Genomic DNA, 17,189 nt, shown 5'->3' on the forward strand with positions numbered 1-17,189 from the left:
CAAGTTATTCAAGCAAATATGTGGTAATATTCAAATTTTGTTGCATCATATCTAGTACTTGTGCTTTTAAAAGAATGTTGCCCTCAAATGAGAGAAATTAATTTAAGTGTATTAGAATGGAAGGAGCCAAGCTTTGTCATTTGAGTTCCAAACATATCATTCACCTAGTGACATTTGGCAGGTTACTGAAACTTCCCATGATTTCTCTATGATACTGAATTACACACTTAAATGCCTCCTCTTCTTTTCATTATGAAAAGGAACGTTTCATCCAATAGGCACTGCATTACCATGAGCTTCAAATTACAAAAGGCAGTGACATAGTCTTAAGGTTGATATTCCCATCTCATCGCTGGGTGATATGGGTCAGAATATTCCTTACACCCAATTTCCCCCATGCTGCCAAGTACAATATTGTCACCATCCTCTCTTAGGGAGAAAATGTGAACTTGGAGCCTAGGGGAGGAAAGCCACAGGATGCTGTTATTATCAACAGGCCAATTGAGAAGAACAAATAGTATCTCAGCATAATCAACATCTTATCCCGAATCGTTTCTGTCCTTCCTCCCTAGTACACCATTTAACACCCCATGCAGAGGAGACTAAACATCGGTGGTTGCGTAAGACAAGAAGCAGACCACAGTGAACAGGATAAGAGATCACTGGTGTCCATCAGGAACAAATGACCATGTAATAACTCTGTAATTACATGGTAACTAGAACTGATTGAGCCTGTAAATTATATCCTTGTCACCTCCGGGTAATGATGCAGCTCTATCTCCCATCTACAGAAAGCAGCAGCACATGGCCCACAGTCACTGAGAGATAAGGAAATTCTTGGCTGATAAAGCAGATCTGCTGCTGCTGATAGGTGATCGAGAGACACGCTAAAATCTGGGAGTTAATGATTTTCCAGTTGAGGCATCACTGCCTCACCATCCATAGCAAGACATCTATTACCCAGCCAGTGTTCTCCACCCTTAATCGGAGGGATCAATTAAAGTCCCCAGAATCAGAGATGAAAGGAACAGGCTCCCCAACACACACACATACACACATACATGCAACTGCTCCACATGTGCATGGGTACACGTACACACCAACGGCTAATCTACACTCCCACAGCCACTTGATCTGCAGACCTATGAAACATCACTGTTGTAGCATTTCACCAAATATTTTAATACTAGGAAGAATATTGTCTCTTTTTTATGCAACATTCTCTCTGGGACCATTATGCAGAGGCATTAAGAAATTTCGTGTGGTAGATTATTCAGCAAATATTGTTTGACAGCCAACTGTGCACATAGCATTCTGCTAGGTGTAAAAGAGGAAACAAAGAAGCATAATACTCAATTCTCTCCCTCAAGGATCTGAGTCCACTTACACAAATAATATAAATACATAAGAAGTTAAATTATAATGCCATGAGGCAGTATGTAATTAACTGCCAAATGACTGCCACAGACCACAAGAGCTACAGAAGTACAGAAAAGAGGGAACTCACTTTGGGATGGTGTAAGCATAAATATGGCTTCTTACAGATTCAAACACAGACCTAAAAAAGCTGAAATATCAAGTTCATTGAGGTCTGTTAGAAAGAGACATTTCAAATTTCTCTCTGTCCATAGTGCTCTCTTTTCTCCAAAAGCAAATTAACACAAAAGTAACAACAAAAATAGATATTTTTCATTAATGAAAAACAGAAACGTTGGGAGGAAAAACATCCGAAATATGAGCATAAACAAGTTTCACTGTATATAGCCAAGGTGCTAGGAGATTAATTTATGCTAATAAGTTCAATATCCCTTTAGCATGTGGGTGTTTATACCTTAGGTATGCATGTTGATACTCTGTCCACAGAACCAGGAATGTATTCTGATCAATGCAGGGACTTAGCAACTAGACTAGGACCTGCAGAATTATAATCATCCAGTTAAGAATGTACAAAAGCCTTAATCAAGGCCCCTATCCATGTGCAATAAACAAGGGACACATCCATGGGGATCAATGTACTTCTCTGAGATCCTGAAGAGAGATAAAGAGCCTATGAATCTCTCCTGGTTCTTCTGCCCCTAAACTCTCAACTTTCTGTTATTTATAATTAGGTGTTAAGAGAACACCAACATGATGAGAGTTATTATACAGCTATTGCTGAGGGCTAATCGAAATGGCCTCTTGAGTTTTATCTAGATTTAACGTAAACCCATTTGCCATAGTCCCATCACCCACTTGAGCAAGCTTTTCACTGGCTGACCTTCCAGCCACAGATCTCCAGCGATATGTACCCTGCAAATGTTCTTCGCTGAGGTGTGAGGTACACAAACCCACTTGGTACAGTTCTTAAAGTTTGTGACCTTAAAGTTCAGGACCCTCCACAGATCTTGGAGATGCAAAACTGAGACCCATAGTGCCTACTGGTAGCAATCTCGGGATGAGAATAAGGGCATCGGATAGACGGTCAGCATTTATCCATGGAAGAAATATAAAAATATACCATGTAGCCTCCAAAACCAGAGGGAGTTAGCACTTCTCCAGACCCTTAAGAATTTGAAACATCTCCATTATACTTTTCTCATTCTGGAATAAATTAGCGCTATCCCAAAGAAAACATCCTCTACAATCACCAGAATTCAAGCAAGGTTAAAATGAGTCATACATTTCGATAATGCTTCACTGGGGGTGGGGGAGAAGGCCAAGTAAACTATGCCCTTTGTAATGTTACTTATCTCTGGGTCATCATCTCCTTGCTGAAAAATAAAAGGATTAAATGAGATGATCCTTAAGGTCCTTCCTAGATTGAATAGTCTATGACCTAGAAAGGCTGTAATGATCAGTTCTTCAAAAGCTAATGAAGAATAATCACATCTTCAATCTCAGGATGTAGATAAAGAAAAAGAGACTCATGTTTTAACCAACCATTAAGTCTATAAAACAATTCTATAATCTTGGCTCCTAACCTATCTCTGACTCATAAAACAATTTCTCTCCAAGAACAAAGTAAAACCCTATACTGGGACAAATCATGGTTGATCCACAGAGGCCTTTGTTTTATTGCACATTTAGGAACTGTACTCACAACATGATGACGGGACCTATCTTCACATGCTGGATCCCCATGACACATTTCTACAAGAAAGTAACAGCTCAGGGGAACATCAAACTGATTGTCAGTCAGTGGGTCTTCATTTGGCTTCAGAAGACAGTTCTTCTGTTAGTCAGAACTCAATGGCAATGACAAAATGGGACTTCTCTGTACACCTGCAATTCCCATTTTATTTACAGTGGCCACAGGATCAATATCTTCTCCCCTGGAAATAAAGCTTTCTACTTTGCATTGGAATTTATCTTCAATAGCTGCTGGAAATCATTATCACACAATAATGTTCTATTCACTACTCATGTAATCTCTTCAGCTAGGCAGATTGCCAGGCATTTGACTGCCTGACACCAAGTCCATTTGGTGCACGACAAAAATAAAACCTTGCATTGCCTGGAAATAACATGAGACACACTCATCATCTAGCTAGGGATGACTGGGCTACTTTCTTTTTCTGAGGAGATGTCAGAATTCATGTAAATCATCCAGTGCTTTTGCGTACAGTCACGAGCACACTCTCATTATATGCATATAGTGGGCATGAAGAAAAAGCTTGTGAATGGACCAAAGTTATTATGAATCCCAGAGGTGAAGTTATGAAGTCTAGAAAACTGGGCCTTGCTTATCTTTAGTTGGATTCATTTATCCAAACGTCATTTCTGTTAAATTCAAAAACATTTACTGAGATCCTACCAAGTGCAAAGTACTGTTCTTGGTACCTGAAGCACACTGAGGAATACAGCATTATTCCCTGGAGATGTCTGACTTAGAAAGTTGGGCAGAAAGATGTGCCCATAATTAGGCAACATCTGATGAGACATGTGAATAGGATGTTGGTGGGCTATCAAGAAGGGAGACTGTATCCCAGTTATAAACTCAGAAGAGCCTTTTTAGAGGACTTGCTATTTTAATCAAATGTCTTAAGGCAGAGTAACTAAAAACAAAGGAAAAGATGGTTTAGAGGACATTCTCCTGTGGGAGCACCACAAGTCAGTTCAGAGGTGAATGGGTGTTGGCATGGGGACTGATGAGTATGATATCTATGGAAAGACCTGAGTCACTAGAGCTTATAGGCAGAGATGGCCTCTACGTCTTCAATCACCAGGGCATGTTTCCTTTTGGATATGCTGAGACTGAGGTCCCTCCTGGACACTGACTTGGATGTATGCAACATGTAGAAGGAAATAATTTGATTACATTCAAATAAGGGATCAAAATCAAATGGCAATAAGGTAGCCCCTACATCAACGACAGTGAAAATCCAGGAAATAGAGGAGGTTTTCCATGGAGAAGACTAATAGCTTTGGGTGGTTGACAAAACCGGTGTTACAGGGGCAAGCATGGGAGGGGGGGGAGAACACAGGACACAAAGCCGGAGCAGCCAAAGCAGCACAAGGAAAACCAGTTGAGGCAGCACTGCAGAAGCCAGAAGCCAGAAGCCAGAAGCCAGAGGGGCAGGGCTTCAGGAAGGGGAGAGCCAGGCGGCAGCAATTTGAATGCAGCAATAAAAGAAACATACTTGAATGCACTTTGGATTTGTGCAGAGTTTGGAGTCTTTGGTCAGGGCAGTTTTTTTAATAGATACAGCAGTACAGAATACAGATTCCAGTTGATTAAGGAATGAATAGAAATGAGGGAGTAAATTACTATTCAAAAATGTCAATTAAGAATGAAAAAAGGGACAGAGAAGGAGCGAGAGAGGGAGCAGAGGGCTTGGGCATGTTATGTTTTGTAGGAAAAGCTAGTAGAGAAGGGAGGATTTAGACTCCCACCCACAAGAGATTATGTAACAGAGTCTGACTCTGAGTGAAATATTATTTTCATCATCCAAGAAAAATACAAGTATGAATCTTTTACAAACTTTTATTTAACCCCATCTCCATCCTGGACCTCTCTCCTGAGCCCTAGGCTCATATAGGCAATTGCCTACTTTGTATCTCCACTTGAAAGCCTAATGGACATCTCAAATCTTAATGATCAAAACAGAACTCCAGATTCTCTGCCTATAACCCTCAAACTTGCTTTCTGGCCAGTCTTCTGGCTCATGGCTCCAGGTCCTCCAACCAAAAGCCTTGGAGTCCCTGACCACTAGCTTTCACACCCAGCATCCAATCCCCTAGCCAATCCTGATGCCTCTACCAAACAAACTCAAACTCTTTCATAAACTCAGAAAATGACTATTTCACTTCATCTTCACTTTTATATGATGGTCAAAGCTACCATCACCTCTCATCTGCCACATGGTAACATTCTCTCTGCTGTTCTTCTTACATCTACTGGACCCTTACATCTATTCTCCTCATGTTCCCAGAGTTACTCATTGAAAATGATCAGAGTATGGGAGATCCCTGAGTGGCTCAGGGGTTTAGCACCTGCTTTTGGCCCAGGGCGTGATCCTGGAGTCCTAGGATCAAGTCCCAGAATCAAGTCCGGCATAGGGCTCCCTGTATGGAGCCTGCTTCTCCCTCTGCCTGTGTCTCTGCCTCTCTGTCTCTGTGTATCTCATGAATAAATAAGCAAAATCTTTTAAAAAAAGAAAATGATCAGAGTTACCCATTGAAAATAAAAGTCAAAACAAGTCGGTCCTTGGCTCAATGTTCATTAATGACTTACCTTCACATAAAGAGCAAAAGTTAAAGACTTTTAATGGTTTACAGACCCTTCCCTTATTGTGTTAGATTGAGTTGCTATGCACAGTTCTTTACTCTTTTCCTCTCCCACCATGGGCAGGGTGGATCCTCCCACCTCTCAACTTTGGGCTTGGCCATATTACTTGCTTTGGTGTCTGGGATGCTAGTAGACAGGATGTGAGCAGGCTTGAGGCTTGCAAAGTGCATGGGTGATTAGGCTTTCCTCTTGCCCTCTGCTGTTCTGCCTGGAGAACAGATATGGAGATAGGGGACCAGTTCTGATTTTTCAGCCTGGGTCTTAGATGAACATGTGTAGAAGAGGCCTGAGCCTAATTTACAATCTACAGCCAACACAGCCAAACCACAAATTCAAAAGTGCAAAAAAAATATGCTATTGTTGTACACCCCTGAGTCATATCTGTAGCACTTCCATGGCAATAGCTGACTAATTCAATTATCTAGCCTCCTACAACCTCAGTTTTCATCTCTTTCTCTTTCCCTACCCCCCTCCTTCTGCCCAAGTCATTTTTGCCTTGTATTTTTCTGATCCCAAACATAAACTCCTACCTCAGGGCCTTTGTACATGTTGCTCTTGTTCCCTACTCCACAATATCCCAATGGTTTCATTTTGTACTTCCTTCAGGCTCTCCTCAAATACCTTAATGAAAAGATTTTCCATGACTACTACCTTCAGCCTTCCTATCCCTTGCCATGGTTTATATTTCTCCACAGCACTTCATGACATTTTATTTATTTATTTATTTATTTATTTATTTATTTATTTATTAGCCTATAGGCCAAAGCTTCTAATTTACTTTCGTACATATAATCTGCTTAGCAATTAAACACACATAAATTAGGTTCCCCTGCTGATTTTCAATTCTCCCTGTCCTTCAGAGCAATTTTTTTTCCGACTGTTGTGTGTGCACCAGGAAACAATAAGTGAGATGATTTTGGTAGATAAATGGACAGATTTTATAAAAATAAAATATATTTAATTTTATTCGAGAATGAGCAGATAGGCTGGAGGCTTTAAAAGTAATTCGTGAAAGGAGGAGGTAAAGATAAGCATTGGGAATCAAGGCAAGTAGTGTGCTTAGGTGCAAACGATCCCAGTCACCTCCAGAGCCCTTGAGAGCTGCTCTGAATTTCAACAGAGTTGCTCTGTGACTGATGTTTACAATAATGACCCGAGTAACAAAATAAGATAAATGATATTCTCTGTGCTTTGCTCAATAAGACAGAACAATAATATATTTTAGAAAAAGAACTCTATCAAAAAGGATTGTAATGTTTTAAGTTCAATTTAAAGGATGATAGCTCAGTTATATGACAAATTCATTCATGTGGAACACTGCTGGTACCTCATAAATAAGACTTTCCTATATAAACATAAGGATTTATAATGAATTTGCTGATTATTCTTTCCCCATGAATAATAGGCAGAATTGATTTTATACCCACTCCTCTTCTCTGACCCACCTCCCCCCACCCTTATATGATTTTCTTCTTCTTCTCTTAAAAAGGCCGCTTGTAACAAATAGTGGTAGCTCTAAGTTAACATATACTCCATTTCACATCATCTCAGCACTAAGGGCCCATATGATTATTTTTATGCCTGATGGACTACACAGACTGAATCTGTTAAGTGATAATTATTGGATTAAACAGAACTTCTAGTTTCCAGATTGGCATGAGAGTGAAGTCATTACTCCCATCACGCAAGAAAAATGCTGAGCAAACTGAAAATCAAAAACTCTTCTTGGATCCAGCAGAGAACTGAGGCCACAAAGCAAACCACTGCCCTCCAAAACCGAAGAGATAGACAGGTGAATCTGATACATACAGACAGTCATACCTTATGGGAGGGGAAGCCCACAGCAAGCAGCTCTGTGGGAACCGTACTGGGATAGGAACAGCTGAGCAAACTGAAAATCAAAAACTCTTCTTGGATCCAGCAGAGAACTGAGGCCACAAAGCAAACCACTGCCCTCCAAAACCGAAGAGATAGACAGGTGAATCTGATACATACAGACAGTCATACCTTATGGGAGGGGAAGCCCACAGCAAGCAGCTCTGTGGGAACCGTACTGGGATAGGAACAGGAGCCATCAGAGGTACAGGGTGGACACTTCTGAGAGGTACACACTCCAGGGATTCCAGTCTTCCACATGCCCACACACACACTTGTAAATATCCCCTCCAGGAGTCCTACCAGATTCCCTTAGTGATGATCAGAGGAAAATCCCCTTTTACTTCCAGGAGGGAAGAAGGAAAGCAGGCTTTTTGAAATACACTCAGAGCATTCTGTTCTTCTGATCTCAAGAGAAATTATTTTCACAGAGTCTAAACAACCTGGGGAATAAGAAATACTCAACTGCAGTCCTGCAACAGCCTTTCGACCTCACTTAAGGGGGAAAAGCAAAGTAAAACTGAGGTGCAATGGTATAGCTCCCAGTCCAGGAACACAGGCTTGCTGAAACATGGAGATTTAATCATAGGACTACAGAATGCTTCTCCTCCTCCCATGAGTTACCTTCATATTGAAAGGGTTTTTTATAGTAGTAACAGGGGAATACAACTGAAAGAATTATCCATCTCAGATGTTATTTAAGAAGTCTCTAGGGAAACCCAAAGACAACCAGGTGGGAAAAAAAAAGAAGAGCAGAAGTTGTAGCCTCTGACACCTACAGCTACAGCAAACAATAAACACTGTTTAACCCCTAGCTAGATAAATATAAAACCTTACACAAAAATACCAATTTACCTCAGTACCTTTTACGCTGTACATCCTGCATGGATTTCAACAAAAAAATTACAGCACATACAAAAAGACATAAAACACAGGTTGAAGAAATGGCAAACATCAGAACCAGACTCAGACACGGCAGAGACATTGGAATTATCAGACTGGGAATTTCAGACAGCCAATATTCTGAGGGCTCTGAAGATAAAAGTGGACAATACACAAGAGCAGAGGGGCAATGTAAGCAGAGAGATAGACTCTCTAAGAAAGAATAAAAAAGCAATTCTAGAGACCAAACCCACCACAACAGAAAGGAAGAATGTCATTGATGGGCTCATCAGTAGGCTGGATATGGTTAAGGAAAAATAAGTGAGTTGGAAGAAATGTCAACAGAAATTTCCAAAACTGAAATGGAAAAAGAGAACAAACAACCCCACAGGAACACAACATCTAAGAACTGTGAATGCCTATAAAAGGTGCAGCATATGCATAATGTGCATACCAGAGGGAGGAGAAAGAGAAAAAAATATGATAAATATTTGAACATAGAAATATTTGAATATATGACAGAGATTTTCCCAAATTAATGAAAGACACCAAACTACAGATCCAGAAGTTCAGAGGATATCAAGATGCGAGCCCAGAAAAGATTAAAAAAAAAAAAAAAAAAACTATACCTCAGCACATCATATTGAAACCACACAAAATCAAAGACAAAATCTGAAAAGAAGCTGGTAGGGGTAGGTGTGTGGCAGCACCATATACATAGAAGAGGGAGAGTAAGAATCACATCTGACTTCTGGAAAATTGAGAGCTTCTTTGTGCCCTAGGAGCTGCACTCTGTGGCTCCATGGACATCACCATGCCACAAAATGAATATATTGAGTTACACTGAAAGTGCTATGGATTAACATGAAGAAAAGAGAAAGAAGAGAGGTCAAGAGGCTCATGACCATTCAAAGAAGGCCAAAGAGATAATTGGTCTGAAAGCTAAGCTCTACCATAAACACCACCATACTGAGAAAATACAAATGAAAAAGACTCTCAGACGTGTGAAGAGAGAAACACCAAGCAAAAGAATGACAGAAAGACTCCACAGGGGGCAGTACCTGCATATCTACTGGACAGAAAGGCACAGTCCCGAGCTAATGTACTTTCCAATGAGATTAAATCAAAACAAAAAGAGAAAGCAGGAAAATGGGAAGTCCCTTTACCTGAAGTTCATGCCCAGGGAGAAACAGAAGTATTAAAGGTTATTCAAACATGAAAGAGAAAGAAGAGCACATGGGAGAGGGTGGTTTCCTAAATTGAAAGCCACCTTTTGCCTACCAATACTTGGTGTAGAAAAGGATCCCTCATCCCCATTATATACAATGTCAGGTGTTATTACCAAATATACTGTCCTTGTGGTGGATATGAGTGAGGTGGGCCTTGTGACACAAGGAGGCAAAGTTATTTGGGGAAAATATGGCCAGGTTACCAACAATCCTGAAAATGATGGAGGCCTCGATGCAGTCCTGCTGGTTTGACAGCAGTTTCAGATAAAGAACTTATAGTTACTGAACACTACACACCAGTCAGGAAAACCAGCATTAACTGGGGTGGTTCAGAATTCTACTAAATAGCCTGACGTATCAGCAGTCATCAAGAGAACTATTTATTCTATTGCAAAAAAAACAAAAACAAAAAGCAAAAAAACGAGACATTAAAATAGCCCGTTAAGAAAAAAAAAAAAAATCACAGCTGACTTCAGGAAACATGCCATCAAGAAGAGAGCAGGTTAAAAAATGTCAAGGGTTAAAGAATCACTAACCTAGAATACTGTATACAGCAAAATTATCCTTCTGAGTGAAAAAGAAATAAAAACTTCCTCAAAAACTGAGGGAATTGGTTTTCAGTAGACCTGTCTTGAAAAAATTTCAAAAAGTTCTTCAGAGAGAAGGGCAATGATGTAGGTCAGAGACTTGGAGCCACGTAAAGTGTTAATTGTTTTGTTTTTCCCCATTCTTACTTATTTAAGACATCTCTGTCAATCAGAGCCTCTGATCAGCATAAGGCAAGCAGCACTAACCCACTGAGTCGATGTAGTTATATCCTGAAGCAAAGAAACTTCACATTTCAGCCTCACCAAGGGAAAATGGGAGAGCCATCAGGATTTTGAAATGGTGGTGATAACTGGCAGGCCTAAAGGGGGTCAACAGTATGGACAATCTGGGATCTCCGTATTTTTTCCAAGGCTTTGGACTAAATTGAGAGAATTCTCAGGATGAGTTTATTTTCCAAGCTTTATTTGCATTTTCTACAAATAAATCAGGAATCTGGAGTGTGGACAGTCTAAGGAATCTGGACATCCAAGTCTTTATGACCAGGAACGGAGAGTCAGAATGAACATGAGTATGGGAAATGGTTTTGTCATTGCTAACTGAACATCATCAATTGATTTGTTTTTTTGTTTTTTATTTTTTTTCCCCTGATCTGCTTGGCCCAAACCAATCACATAATCCTCAGGACCATTTATTTCTTGAGAAATGAAGAGACACAATTCTCTTTTCTTATATCCCCTCCTCCAAACCGAAATCCAAGCTAAAACTGAACAAAATGAAACCACAGCAAAAATATTTGCCCTGTTCTCAACACCAATTGCTGCTGGTAATATCTGTGAATTGCCAGCACTGGAAGCTAGTTGTACTCACCAACACACCCTAGGATTTTCTGCAGCACATTTACAACCGTATGAAAGCAGATGGCAAAAGCACTGTAGATAAAAGACTGGCCGTAGAAGAGGGGGAAAAAAAGCCTGTAATGAAAATACTAAAAAGAATGGCTGAACACTATATTCTAGGCACTTCCTTAACCTAAAGAAGAGCTTCTGCAACATGATCCGGCGATGACCCAACAGTCAGGGACATTAAGTGGACCTCAGGATGGTTTACATACTTGACTATTTGCACTTCTGATGAATGACACTTTGTGGGGAGGTACAGAGCAATGGTCATTAAACAGCTGCTTAGCAAGACTTCCTGACAATGCAGGGCAAAATGTTAACCCAAAGGACACACTGAGCTCCCACTGCCGGGGAAATATATTACTAGTAGCAATATTATTGGTATTAGCAATAATTATAATAATTATAAGCATATACACAGCACTTTTGTATCTGCGAGATGCACTGCATTCATCATAATGATTAGCATTTGTACAGTACTTTGTATTTCCCAAACATCTTCTGCTCATTAATTAGATAATGCTGGCAACATCTGTGGGCAAGTGTTACTACTCCCGTTTTATAGACACAAGACAAAGAGAAATTAATCGACTTGCCCAAGGCCGCATGATGAGTCTGTGACAGAATCAGGATTCCATTTGTGAGTTCTCAAATTTCTATTTCGTCTTTGCTCCCTGCAAAGCTGGCTTGTTGCTTCCAGTTGAAGGGGAAAGGGCAGTGCTTAGGTTGTGAAATTTCCTCACTCCCATAGCCCAGGAGTTGCTAGGAAGTGCCACTGAATCCACGTGAAATCTATTTTCATGGAAAATTTCAGAGAGGAAAAGTATTCCTAAAAAATCATTCTGGGGCACTGGTTTCCATAACTGCCTCAGGTCAAACCCCAAAGCACTTCAATCAGAGTCTCCTGGGTGTGGCCCCAGCAATTAGCGCTTTTTCCAGTTCCCCAGGGGATCCCAGTGGGTGACCATGGTTGAGTTGAGAACTGCAGGTCTGGAGCAGAAGCTTGCAAAATTCAGGGAACATTAAAATTCCCTGGAGAGCTCATAAAGCATAGATTGCATGGCCCTGCTCCCCAAACTCCTGATACAGTGGGGTCCAAGATTTGCTTTTCTAACATCCTCCCACGTGATGCTGACTGCCACCCTTGTCCCAGGTCAACACTTCTAGAAGCACTGATCTATCTTCGATGCAGATAGAAGAATTATTAAATTGTTTCCAAGATCCATTCAAGCCCAGGCACTGAGACATTGATAACTGGACAGACTGATGTTAACGGTTATGGTTAACAGGGACTGACCAAATCCTGGCCACACAGGAAGGCTCCATCCTTCAGTTCCCCTTACAGAGAAGCTGAAAGCACATCACTGACCACTAGACAACAGAGCATGGAGAGAAATGTCCCTCCGTCCTGGCCATTCATCGTCCTGCTCCATCTCCTATGCCCTCCTGTGCTCGTTCCTCCAGCCTCCCATCCCTCACCTGTGGTGTGCAGGCTGTGGGACTTCCAAGACTGAGGTGGCTCATCAGGGAAAGAAGTCAGATCCAGGAGTTCTCAGTTAGCTGCAACCCATTCCAGGCAGTAAAGGGAGGAATAACTAACTGGATTGTATTTGGCCTTGAAGATCTCAGGGCTTATTTATTTCTGCAGTGCAGTGTAGCCTACCCTGATACCCAGCCCCATGGTGATCAGTGTACACAGTTGGGGGTTGCTCCTAACCTTCTGAAAGCATCAATTAAATTTGACGGACAAGGTGAGAAAGAGGCCTAAGGAAAATATTCAAAAGCAAGTGAGAGCCATGTGCCTCCATGTTTACACATGTGAGAGTCAGAAGTTGACCACTTCAGGGAATGTGCCGAATATACCCATCCCAGTATGAGTGTAGCCAGACTCTAGCTGCAGAGTCAGCTACTGGGAAAGTCTAAATGTATAAAGGAGAGGCACAGCTCTGGGCCTGCCCTACACAGGGCTCTTAAGACTTAATGGTCAGAAACAGAATGGCAGAACTGACCTATGCACCATGCTAGCAGGGAAGGGCCCAGCTTGGAGGTCTTCAGTAATATGAATAGATATAAAAATTTTTAGATCACAAAACAAATTCTATTATCCTCCCCACCGTGAGTCTTTTCCCTTTAATTCCAGCAACCGCATTGATGCAGTTCTCATCAGGAAAGATCCTAAGCAAACATGTGGCAGAGGGTTATATGTGTGAGTGGACCCTGAGAGTCCAGGAACCCATGAGTTGGATATCTGGGTAGAGTATACTGTTTCAAAACTACCAGGAGAGCCAGCCACGCTGGCTGTCTGTTCCTAGCTCAGTCAGTCCTCCAGGCGGGGACAACACCTTTGCCAGGGCTTCTGTCCCTCCTGCATGCCCAGCTGTAACCAGAGGGCCCAATTTCACAGCTGTTCAGTTTCAAATCGTACTTATATCTCCCAGCTGTAGTGCCATATTACTCGAGTTTGTTTGCCATCAGCTTTAATTAAGAGAGGTTTAATTTTCCAACATTATTTTGGTTCCTCCCTGGCCCAACACCCATGTCAAGAGATGCAATATTTTCTCCCCAGCCTTCACTATGGCATGTGCCCAGTAACATTGGGGATCCTTTCCCATAGCCTCCCATTGGGCATGACACACAGAGGTTGTAGCACATGGCTAGAGTCTATGGTTAATGAGTCTTCCCTGCACCACGTAGCCTTGCAAGGAGAGTAAAAATTTCCCTCTGTAAACCCAGGCCTCTTTTTTATTCTCTATAGTATTTTTTTTCAAGTCTTCCCACGAGCTTCACATGGAGCCAGCCTGAGGAACTCAAACTTGATTCCAATCTGATTATCCAACATGGCCCTATCAGCTGAGACAGCAACATTTATCACATTAATAGGAAGGATAGAAGAAAACTGGGATCCTATCCAACAGGAGCGTTTTTATCACATGTTGCACTGTCTTACAAATCCAATTATCACCAGCTGAAGGTCTTAACAGCCTTTGAATTGCAGCTTTCAAATCTTAAAGGACCACAATGCACATTTTCTTAGATTCTTTGAGCTACACATTAGTCAGTACAGTTCCAGGTATCCAGTCCACATGACAATTTCAGATATAAAGCTGCCTATGGGATGTTTGCCCTGAGTTTAAATAGTGAATTTAAGAGAAGCTTGGATTGGGGACTTCATTGACTTCATTCTACTCAAAAAATATAAGCCTCTAATTTTACTTCAGTGTCATAGCTAACATCTTGGAAGTGAAGTGTTGTGAGGCTCTGGGGTGAGATCATGGCAACTGTCAGAAACTGGGGGCAGTTGTCTTTTGCGGGGCCACATGAGATTAAAAGTTCACTTACAAATTTAGAGAGCTGTGATAACAAATATCATGTGGACGCTGAAGAAACATCACCCAAAGCTACAAATATAAAGGTCTGAGAACACTACTAAATAAAACCCGGCAAATTCCACTAGGGCAAAGAAATGAACTTGGAAATGCTCTATCCACCAAAAGATGGACTATGACATTGGACAAAATTGATAAAAAAAAAAAAACCACAACCATCTAAGTTATGTAAGAACTGACCAAAGGCATACAATAATTGGAGCAGCATATATTCTTATAAAAGTGCTGAACTTTATTTATTTATTTATTTATTTATTTATTTATTTATTTGTTTGTTTTTTAAGTGTTGAACTTTAGAAGAACTCAGGATCTCTGATGTTCTGACTCACCACCAGCCCAATCAATGTGGAAGTTCTCTCAGGATAGGGCAAGTTGTGAGGACCACTGCTATGATTTAAGGGGCTCATCTAAGCTAGAGCAGTGGGTGATGCTTGTATTGTTGATAGAAATGCCAATAGAGGAAAGGCTAGAGAGGAAAGCCAATGGCTCTACTAACATGGGGTTGGTCAGGATTGGGAAGCATATATCTACATGCTTATAGAGCAAAGAAAGCACTCATGTCACTCATAAAATCTTCCTTGACTCAGAGGCTGTGAACATGAGCCTAAAGGACACAAAGGACCCTGGTAGAAGGTAAAAATCAAAATATATCCAAAAATAGCCTGAACTTTGAATATGCTTCCCTATCCACACACTAATCTATCAGCAGAACACTTACTGGCTTGAAATGTTCAAGCATAGGATCCCTGGGTGGTGCAGCAGTTTAGTGCCTGTCTTTGGCCCAGGGCGCGATCCTGGAGACCCGGGATCGAATCCCACATTGGGCTCCTGGTGCATGGAGCCTGCTTTTCCCTCTGCCTGTGTCTCTGCCTCTCTCTCTCTCTCTCTCTCTCTCTCTGTGACTATCATAAATAAATAAAAATTAAAAAAATTAAGAAATGTTCAAGCATAGCCTTTCTTCCATCACTGGCTGACAACTCAGTTGCAAAAACCAAGGGGCAACCTGTAGGAGGCTAGGCTTCAAAATTAAAATAGAGATTTTTTTCTGAGGACAGATATTAATGACTGCACACTGTACAGCAGAGAAGATGGATTTCACTGATTATTATAGCCAATTTACTAAACCAAGAAAAAATAAACAAACAAGAATATAACAAAAACAACAACCTTTAAGGGAGGAGGACTAGGATCCAGGATCCAGATTGCTTCCATATACCATCTGAAGTGTCAATTAAATATATATATAATGCACAGAGAAACAGAAAGTTGTGACCTATACTCACAAAAAAAATTAGGCAATGGTAACTCTCTTGAGTGTCTCCAGGTATTGGGTTTAGTAGCTAAAACTTCAAAGCAGCTCCTATAAATATATTTTAAAAACTAAAGAAATCATGCTTTTAGTAATTAAAGTAGGTCAACAATAAATCAGTAAGTGGAGTTCTTCAACACAGAAACAAAACTTGTAAAGGACCAAGCACCAATTATGGAGTAGAAAAGTATACAATGAGAAAAGGAAAATTTAATTGGAGAACTCAATAGCAGATTTGAGATGACAGAAGAAAGAATCAGTGAACTTGGAAACAGATCAATAGAATTTATCCAAACTGAAAAACACAGGGGATAAAACAGCAGAAAAATGAAAAGTCTCAGAGTATCAACATATACATAATGGAAATCTCAGTATATTAGAAATAAAGTGGCAGAAAATACATTAAAAGAAATTGTTGGGAAAATTTCCTAATGGAGGTGAAAAGCATGAACCTACATAACTAAGGAGTTCTATAAATCCAAAGTAGGATTACTTCAAAAAGATCCACATCCAGAAACCTAATAATCAAACAACTGCAACCAAAACAAAAGAGGAAATCTTCACAGAGTGAAATAAAACTGACAGGAGAGCAGTGATATGGTTAAGGCTTACTTCTCATCTGAAACAATGCAAAACAGTGGAATGGCATATTCAAAGTACTGAAGGAAAAAAACACTGCAATCAAGAATTCTATATCCAGCAGAATTCTCCATCAAATATGAAATTGAAAGACAGACATTCTCAGATAAACAAGCAATTTGTTGCTAGTGATCTTTCAAGTAACACCAAAGAAACACTTTCAGGATGAAAAGAAATTACCAAGGTGGTAACTTGAATTCACAGCAAGAAATAAAGAACAGAACAAATGGTAAAAATATAGTATTGTATGTAAGTCTTTATAAATATTTTACCAATTATAAGAAGTCTTTATGTTTTTCTTATTTCTTCTGTAATGTCTTTAAAGTATAATATTGAATAAATCAAAATTTATAGTATGTAATGCTATGTTGATAACATATATGGATATAGCATATGTAACAGGTAATAGCACAAAGAAAGTAGGAGGAAATAGAACTATAATTGAGTACACTTTAAGGTCTCCTGGGTGGCTCAGTCAGTCAGGCATCCGACTCTTGATTTCCATTCAAGTCATGATCTTAGTGCCATGAGATTGAGCCCTGCACTGGGTTCTATACTGAGCATGGACTATGCTGGAGAGTCTCTCTCTCTCCTTCTGCCCCTAACCTCAGCTCACATGCTCTCTCACTCTCATAAAAAAGAAAAAAAAAAGTA

The 17,189-nt window shown here is 40.4% G+C and overlaps 1 protein-coding gene and 1 pseudogene across 7 annotated transcripts in view; one reads left to right on the plus strand and one right to left on the minus strand.

Annotated features, from left to right (window-relative positions):
* Window positions 1-17,189, minus strand: part of NTM (neurotrimin) — a 940,510-nt gene that overhangs the window by 275,914 nt on the left and 647,407 nt on the right. The gene's annotated exons all lie outside the window — the stretch shown is intronic.
* Window positions 9,339-10,005, plus strand: LOC112671044 (ribosome biogenesis protein NSA2 homolog; annotated as a pseudogene).

The sequence above is a fragment of the Canis lupus genome, chromosome 5 (genome assembly GCF_003254725.2).
Source record: "Canis lupus dingo isolate Sandy chromosome 5, ASM325472v2, whole genome shotgun sequence".
NCBI classification, from domain to species: domain Eukaryota; kingdom Metazoa; phylum Chordata; class Mammalia; order Carnivora; family Canidae; genus Canis; species Canis lupus.